The sequence below is a fragment of the Acipenser ruthenus genome, chromosome 4, assembly GCF_902713425.1.
Source record: "Acipenser ruthenus chromosome 4, fAciRut3.2 maternal haplotype, whole genome shotgun sequence".
NCBI classification, from domain to species: domain Eukaryota; kingdom Metazoa; phylum Chordata; class Actinopteri; order Acipenseriformes; family Acipenseridae; genus Acipenser; species Acipenser ruthenus.
Genome location: NC_081192.1, coordinates 30,100,599 through 30,108,649, shown reverse-complemented (window position 1 = coordinate 30,108,649; position 8,051 = coordinate 30,100,599). Strand labels below are relative to the sequence as shown.

The 8,051-nt window shown below is 37.3% G+C and overlaps 1 protein-coding gene across 5 annotated transcripts in view; it reads right to left on the bottom strand.

Moving 5' to 3' along the window:
* The window catches only part of grb10b (growth factor receptor-bound protein 10b), a 115,224-nt gene extending 107,531 nt beyond the window's left edge, over positions 1-7,693 (bottom strand). For 2 of the 5 annotated variants that reach the window (XM_033999984.3, XM_059022289.1), the window contains exon 1: positions 7,398-7,689. The gene's annotated coding sequence lies outside the window, so the exon portion shown is untranslated. Of the gene's footprint in view, positions 1-7,397 lie in introns of all 5 variants that reach the window. The other 3 variants (XM_059022288.1, XM_033999981.3, XM_033999985.3) reach the window with 3 other exon arrangements.
* Between the last annotated feature and the right edge of the window lie 358 nt (positions 7,694-8,051).

The following is an 8,051-nucleotide window of genomic DNA, read 5'->3' as shown; positions in this document are numbered from 1 at the left end:
GTGCTGCTTATCATAAAGAACAGGCTATTGCTGCACTGCTATAAATCAGACGTTCCTCCATCTTACCTGTGATATTTGGAGCGCAAATGAACACGAAGAACCAGGTTGCAAAAAACTTTTCATTTGACATTAGGATTGTTTGTGACACTGTTTTTGCAGCCTACTTGGTACACGTGATGGACACCAGTCTTGGGAGTGGTGTAGGAAGGGAAGTTATGATTGTGAATGCTGGGCTATAGCAGCTTAGAGATGACTTTTGAGATGCAGTGGGCGCGTACCACACTGTGGAGCAGTAGAGAATTGCAGTGCCCACATTTGTTTGAACGTTTTATTTTATACAAGTGTTTTCTGTTTACCCGTCTTATTTTGTGTCTGAGTTCAACTCTGTTGGCTATTCAATGGTAATTTCCGTCTCCAGTCTTGCAATAGCTGGTTTGCTACAGTATTATTCCATAACTTTATATTCGTAACATAATCATGCACAACAGGACTACGTTCAAAAAATGTTCAAAAGCTCAAAGGATGGAACTTACAACAATTCGAAGGATGGATCTTACAACTGTTCAAAATGTGGATTGTTCAACTTTTCAAAAGATGGAAAGATACAACTGTTAAAGATGGAAACGTATTACTGTTCAAAATGTGGAGTGTAAAAAAAAAAGTACCTTGTGAAGTCTAGTTTGTGCAATCAACACAAACATGTGCAGTGCTTGCCACACGCTGCCTTATTGCACACGGCACAGCTGTCATGTGTCTGGTCTACTATAATCAACTCCAAAACTTCATGGAATTATAAAACTGTACAGTCTATGGGATATTTGCATCATTCCCGATGGCAACGGAAGGATGAAGCATTCAGCAAAATTACATTTTTCCTTGGTTTGCACTTGTAGACTGTTAGAGTGCAGCCCTTCTGCATACACAAGTTGATACACGGCCCGTCAATCAACCACTATCTAAGGTAGGCAATTGCTGCCTCCGGGGTGGTAACAAAAATCTAACGAGTATGCAGCTGTGGCTGTGTTTGTCGCTCCCAAAATTTCTACAACTTTGTTATCACTTTCACTGTCACTGTCAATAATCTCATTGTGATCACAGTTCTACATTGTGTTTGTCTATTTGTTTTCACAATTAGTATTTCTGCAGTGGTTAATAAATAAATCACTTGTCTGAAAAAGTATCCTGTTGTATTTATTCAAAATAAACGCAAAGCTTTCAAGTTCAGCAGCTCGATCACGCGCACTAATCCAAACCCACCGTTTTTACTACGACGGTCAAAATGACAGCTCCAGTAGTTCTAGGTATAATGTATTATGTCTCCATAAGTTTCTGCAACTCTGGGTCTAATGATGCTATGAGATGTTTAATACATGTATTTCGGAAAAGTCAAAAAAGCACAGGCACCTAGCTGCCAAATCAGTGGTGAAAAAGGCATTTAAAACCGCGATCAGTCAAAAAGACTGTTCTGGTAGTTCTAGTGTTAATCAACATAAAACGTATCTGTACGTATTATGCACTTTCAACTGTATTTAAGTATTATGCTTTTTTTTTTTTTACTGTATATCATGTATTATGCATTTCTCTGTATTTAAAGTATTATGGATTTTCTTGTTGTTACTGCATCTTATAAAGCGCTTTGTGATGGTGGTCCACTATGAAAGGCACTATATAAAATAAAGACTGATATGTATCCGTGTTATATGTCTTTAATGAATTGAAGCTTGTACACAACATTACAAATTCAGATTTTTTGGGCGACACCTGGTGATAGTGCAGGCATAAAAACTTGGGGGGAAACATGGTACCAAAATCACTTTACAGAGCAGTCTGATTATTTGCGTCCACCTAAAGCCCCATAATCAGACAGCAACGAACTTTGCCTTAGCATTAGAGCCTTGGCATGTGGTCGAAATCTGGCCCCAACATTGACACACATACCAATATTTGGACATTTGACTTCCATACATACTGACGCACACCTGCACTGTACTTCTGCAATAGACAAGCATGATAATGATGTTGTGCACTAATCAGAAATACATGATGTAATCCATATCGATTCTCCAGGGCAAACATTAATAAATTCTAGTAATCAATCAGACATGGAGACTTTGACCATGAATAATTATAATGGTTTTAAAATATATATCACACACTCACCCCCAGCTTGGTAAAAACAGGTTTTTGAGAATTTGCCACAGTTCTGTTCTAAACTTTTGTGCAACACACAATAAAACATGTATTCCAGTTAGGGTGCTGGGTTACCAACATTAATTAATTTAATTAATTAATTAATTAATTAATTAATTAATTAATTAATTAATTAATTAATTAATTAATTAATTTAATTTAATTAAATTAAAAATAAAAAACAAAAACAAAACAGCATTTCTGCAAAAGTATTTTAGTTATGGGTTTCTATCACATTCAGAACTGGGCCAAAAGTTATAGAACTGACAGTTTAAGACGGCAATGCAAAGCCCCAGACAAGCACAGTGAGACTAGATGGTTTAGGGCAGGGATCTCCAACCCTGGTCCTGGAGAGCCCCTATCCAGCAGGTTTTATAGGTGTCTTTACATCATCAGTGGTGAAAGATCTGGAACACCTGCTAGTCTTGACTAATTAAGACAATAATTGGTGCAATTAAGTAATTGAGAATGCGGTTGAAATGAAAACCAGGACTTTTTAAATGAGGGTCAGTATAATATGGTCCCCTGACTAGGGTTGTCAAAAATACCGATACTTTGATACTATCGCGATACCAAATTTCAAAAACGGTTCTGAGCTTCATTAATTATGCATTCGGTAATACCGAAAAACATATCGCGTATTTGCGTCCTTCATGTAAAAGACGGAGCCGTACTAAAAAAAAAAAAAAAAAAAACCCTTCCCCTTATGTCCGGGCAGGGTCACCATACACTACAGGTGGAAACAACGACGACGAGACAGCCAGGATTCAGGAGTAAAAGGTTAAGATGGAAGGCACACAAGCCTAGCGGCCCACGCTCTTAGAAAAAGAGAACAGCAGGAGTGCTGTGTGGAAATATTTTGTTTATGAAGCGAATGAGCAAAGCAAAAGATCCATCCAAGCCCATATGCAAACGGTGCTTTAAGACGGTACAAACAAAAGGAGGCAACACCTCAAATTTAGCGAAGCATTTGGCGGACAGGCACCCTGACCTCTTCAAATAATTCAGACAGGTTAGCGACAGCGTAGATTATTGAATGCATGCATCACATATATACGTTAAATACATGTCCTCAAAGAAAACGATGAGGAAATGTGAAATTAAAAAAGCAAGCTAGGTAATTTAGCGCTAATGTGTACGGTGTTGTGCTCTACGTTGGAGTGATAGATAGTATTTGTCTGCCTTCACATTAATGTTACAAATAACAACTCTAGTTATCTGTCAATGTATCAAACACACTTCACAGATTTCTCTCTGAGGTTAGTCTTGCTTTATTGCGGTCGCCCCCGGGCTCAGCCTTCTAAGACGTAGTACACGAGAGCGGTATATCATAGGTGAATATGGCTGTCACTCTTGGAAAGGGGTGGACTGTGGCATTATAATTGATATGGGCATTACGTCGGTGAGAATCTGACTGACTGCTTCACGCGGTGTGAGAGAGCACTGGATGGAGCAGACGCACAGGATAGCAAAGAAAACATTGCCAAACAAAACAAAAAAAGATTGCGTTTCCCTTGTTTTTGATAATTTTCTTTTATATATTATTTTGCATTTCTTGCGTTTTCTATAGTTTTGTTATAAATGGCTGTAACTTTTGTTCTGGTGTTCCAATTTTAATTCTTTCATTTTAGACATGTTCCCAAGACCTTGAAGTTTGATTGTAAAATACTTTTTTTTCTACTCGGAGCACTGAAAAAAATATTTGACAACAAATGTTCTTTTTTTCTAAAAAGCATATTTTATTTTCATCCTGCCATTCGTTAGTTTTTTGTTTATTATTATTTATTTGTTTGCAGACGCCCTTATCCAGAGCGACTTACAATTGTTACAAGTTATCATTATTTTTTACATACAATTACCCGTTTATACAGTTGAGTTTTTACTGGAGCAATCTAGGTAAAGTACCTTGCTCAAGGGTACAGCAGCAGTGTCCCCACCTGGGATTGAACCCACGACCCTCCAGTCAAGAGTCCAGAGCCCTAATCACTACTCCACACTGCTGCCCTATGTTTCTTTATTAAATTTATTGGGTATCAAATCAAACAATGGATTTTTTTATTTTCTGAACCCCCAGTTTGTGCTGATTTATTCCACATATGGTACTCACCTGAAACCCCTGTAGTCACAGTTATACGCACAAATATAATAATAGTAAAAACTTTGAGAACTTTTCTCCGTCAATAATGTACAGAGCACTCACCTGAATCACTTAATAAAAATCAGATTCATCCACTTTGTAGTTTTACTTCATCCTCTTTATTTCACTACCAAAAACAAGCAGAACTATTAAAAGGGCCAGTCAATCATAGTCCTACACAAAAAAAAATTCTTAAGTGATAATATGCAAATTACGTTTACTGCACCTGCACCGTTTGACCTAGAATCAAGATTGTTAACCTTTATTAAAGGAATGTTCTCTTATTTTGCGTGTTAAGATTTTTTTTTTTTTTGCCGTGGTATCGTGAAACAGAACTGGTATAGTATCGAAGTTCAAAATTCTGGTATCTTGACAGTCCTACCCCTGACAATATTAGGAGGACATTTACAACTTGCTGTTGTAAATGGAACAATCCATAATGCTATGTTTAACTGAATAGTAATTCCTTAATGCAGAGTTTGATTTTCATAGCCAACATTTATCCACATTGCACTTATTTTGAGAGAGAGAGAGAGAGAGAGAGAGAGAGGAGAGAGAAAGAAAAGCACAGGACAAGAGCATACAGTACACTGCATGTCCTTGAATACACACCATCAGAATGTTTACTAAGTATGCACATTTCATACAAGACTACATGTAGTTTATATTTAGAATTCTATTCCAAAAACGTTTTCCAAATAATGACAACTTAAGCAAAGTATCTGCAGTAGACTATTCAATGCTCAGTGTCTATTTTGACACTATTTTCCAGTAGCCTTGGCTGTAATTGGAAACTTCATTGTGCACTCTAGCATGAATAATTTGTCAGATACTTTGTTTCTGGCCAGCTCAAATACTGGCAAACATATCCATGGTATCAAAAATATCTGAGCCTTTCTTATTCCACCCCACTACATCATACAAAATAAAGCCCTTTAGTATCACGACTGGGACAAGCGTTCTCGATATTGTATATGTAAAAATGTAATTGACAGACAGACAGAGACGCCTCTTGTCGCTGGAGGGATGCATCCCCAGAAGCATGGAGTAAAAGCTGAAATGTCTCAAAACTAGTTATTTCCATCCCAGCTAAGATTAACCATCTTTTTTTAAATTAATTTAATTTGCAACTACCCTAATCTGAAATCAATGTCACCCTGATTAGGCTTTCCAACTGGCAATGTTGCCTTGCTTTTTCAAGCTAATGCTTATGTAGCGTTGCACTAGTATACACAATGTCTACAAGATAGTTAGTTATCCAATTTACCATAAAGAAAATATATTATCCAACTGTACGTTGTGTATAATTGGAAAGGAGAAAATCATTTTATATACTGCAATAGAAATAAAAAAAAAGTAAAACTGTGTGCTATAAAACCTTGTCTCAAATCACTCATGTAGTGTATTTCAACTATTGTCTGTTGCCAAAAACAAGAGCAAAGCCATTAAGTTTAAACCTTGGATAGTGTTGACTGCAGACATTCCTGGAGGTGCACCCCAGAGTCCCGTATTACTGTTATAACATCTTGAAGGAGATATCAATACCAGTTACAGTTTTTGTAAGTTTTAATGTTAAATAAATAAAATAATGTATGCATATTTTATCAGGTTGAGTGGGGTAAAGGGATTTATCCATTCCTAAATATAAGATATTAACTTTAGAAAGACAAGATACACATAGACATATATCTGCATTGCTTTTATTTAAACAAGTACCCCATGGTGGCAGTATGTTGCTTGTAAACTGCAACCCACCTGAGGCATTACATTGTGAGCCGCACAAAGATGACTATTATAGAATTACAATAATGTGATCTTTTTGATTAAGTTAAAAAACAGCGAGGTCCTGCATCCATGTTGGATACTGTATCTTTTCTTCAAACTTAATCAAATGATACGGTCCTTCTGGAAGTGTATTACAAAAAAAATCAATGCCGAGATCTAACTTCTATATCTCATATACACCATGCTATAGATTTCACTTCATTTATCAAAACGACGTTGTCCCCTGCTGCAGCTGCAGAGTGCAAAACTGCTGATTCAGCAAAACCAATGCAAACATAGGTTTTCTACAATATAGTATCATTCCAATAACTTTAAAATGTGATACCAGTAATACACTAAGATTCATTTCACAACGTACTTGCCAATACCATTTTTTTAAACATACTGTGCTCTTGGAAAAAAAAAGTTCTTGGTTGTATTGCAGTGTAAACATTAAGTCTTTGATGGGGAGTCTATGTGGAAATGCTTAGGCTTTAGTACTTTCAAATCATGCAGCACTAGAAAAACGTCTTACCCCGCCCCAAGCAAATATCTTTTTATCCAAAGATTTTAATAAAAGTGTAATTTTATATATCTACGGTTTCAAAAAGCTAGCTAGGTCACACACAGGTGAAGCTGATGTTCACACAATTAGTACTAAAATAGATTAAATATAAAAATAATAAAACCAGACACGATGGAATATAATAAAATTACCAACACTAATACAGTATATACCAAAAAAAACATGCGTACCTTTTTTGTAAACTATTCATACTGAAAAAGAATAGCCACTTGATGAACAGCCTTGGCCCCCCAACAAGGTGTGTACTGTACCAGCCAGCCAAGGACACAGGAGTTTCCAAACTCAACACAGCAAGCTCTAAATACTGTTAGCTCCCGAAGTTCAACTAATCATTCTGTCAAAATAAACTTACCCCAACAGAAAAAAAGAAAAAAAATCCAGCTCAAAAACTTTTTAAACACCGTGTTGTTGTGTTTAAATTCAACTAGCGCATTACTAACGGCCCAGAACTTAAGTTAGTATTAATCCTTCGGAATTTAAACCAAAAATATTAAAGTGTAAGTTTTAATTTCCTTAACTAACATCTTTTAGATGCGTTCTTTTCCCTTTAATTTATTGTATATACAATATACATTAACTTGCACCACCATACAACACGGTAAACAACATGCCTCTCCAAACTTTTTTTTTTTTTTTTTTTTTTTTTTTTTTTACTGTAACTCTATGGATTAGACATAATTCAATAAAATAAAGCCAGCCGCTCAAGCTAAACAACCTTACCTCACAGTCCGACGTCTCCTGGAAATAACACACTTTTCTTAACAAAACGTAATTTTGTATCGCTGCAAGGCTCCAGCTGAAATCCCCGAACAGAATGAAACGTTCTTGCTGAACTCTCTGACTCAGGCTCCAGCACTGCACGTTCCCCGTCCAGAACACAGCCTCCAAGCTCTCCGCTCAGCTGACTAATCAACACACAAAAAACTCCCCCGACCCCGCTGCCACCTCCCCCTCTTCACGCATAACTGACGATCTATCACAGACTCCACCCACCGAAGGCTCAAACTCCTTAGCCTGTTAACCAGAGTGCCTGAAAACAACGCTCACTTAGCTAATATCCCCTCCCGGAAACCCCTGGTCCAGCGCTGTTTATCGCGCGAAACCAGTGATACCGCAACGAACCCCACCCCTCAGTTGCTCACTGACACCCGCCCTGTTTGGCTTTAGCTCGTATTATTATTAACCCATGCCAGCCAGTGACAACTTCAGCTCAGTCAGACCTCACCTGAGCAACACTCCTTTATGTCTAAGTAGCTGATTGTTATAAGATACAAAGCTATTTTAATACAGTAAGTTGCTGACTAAACAGCAGTGTGGAGTAGTGGTTAGGGCTCTGGGTGGTTTCAGTCCCAGGAGGGGGACACTGCTCCTGTA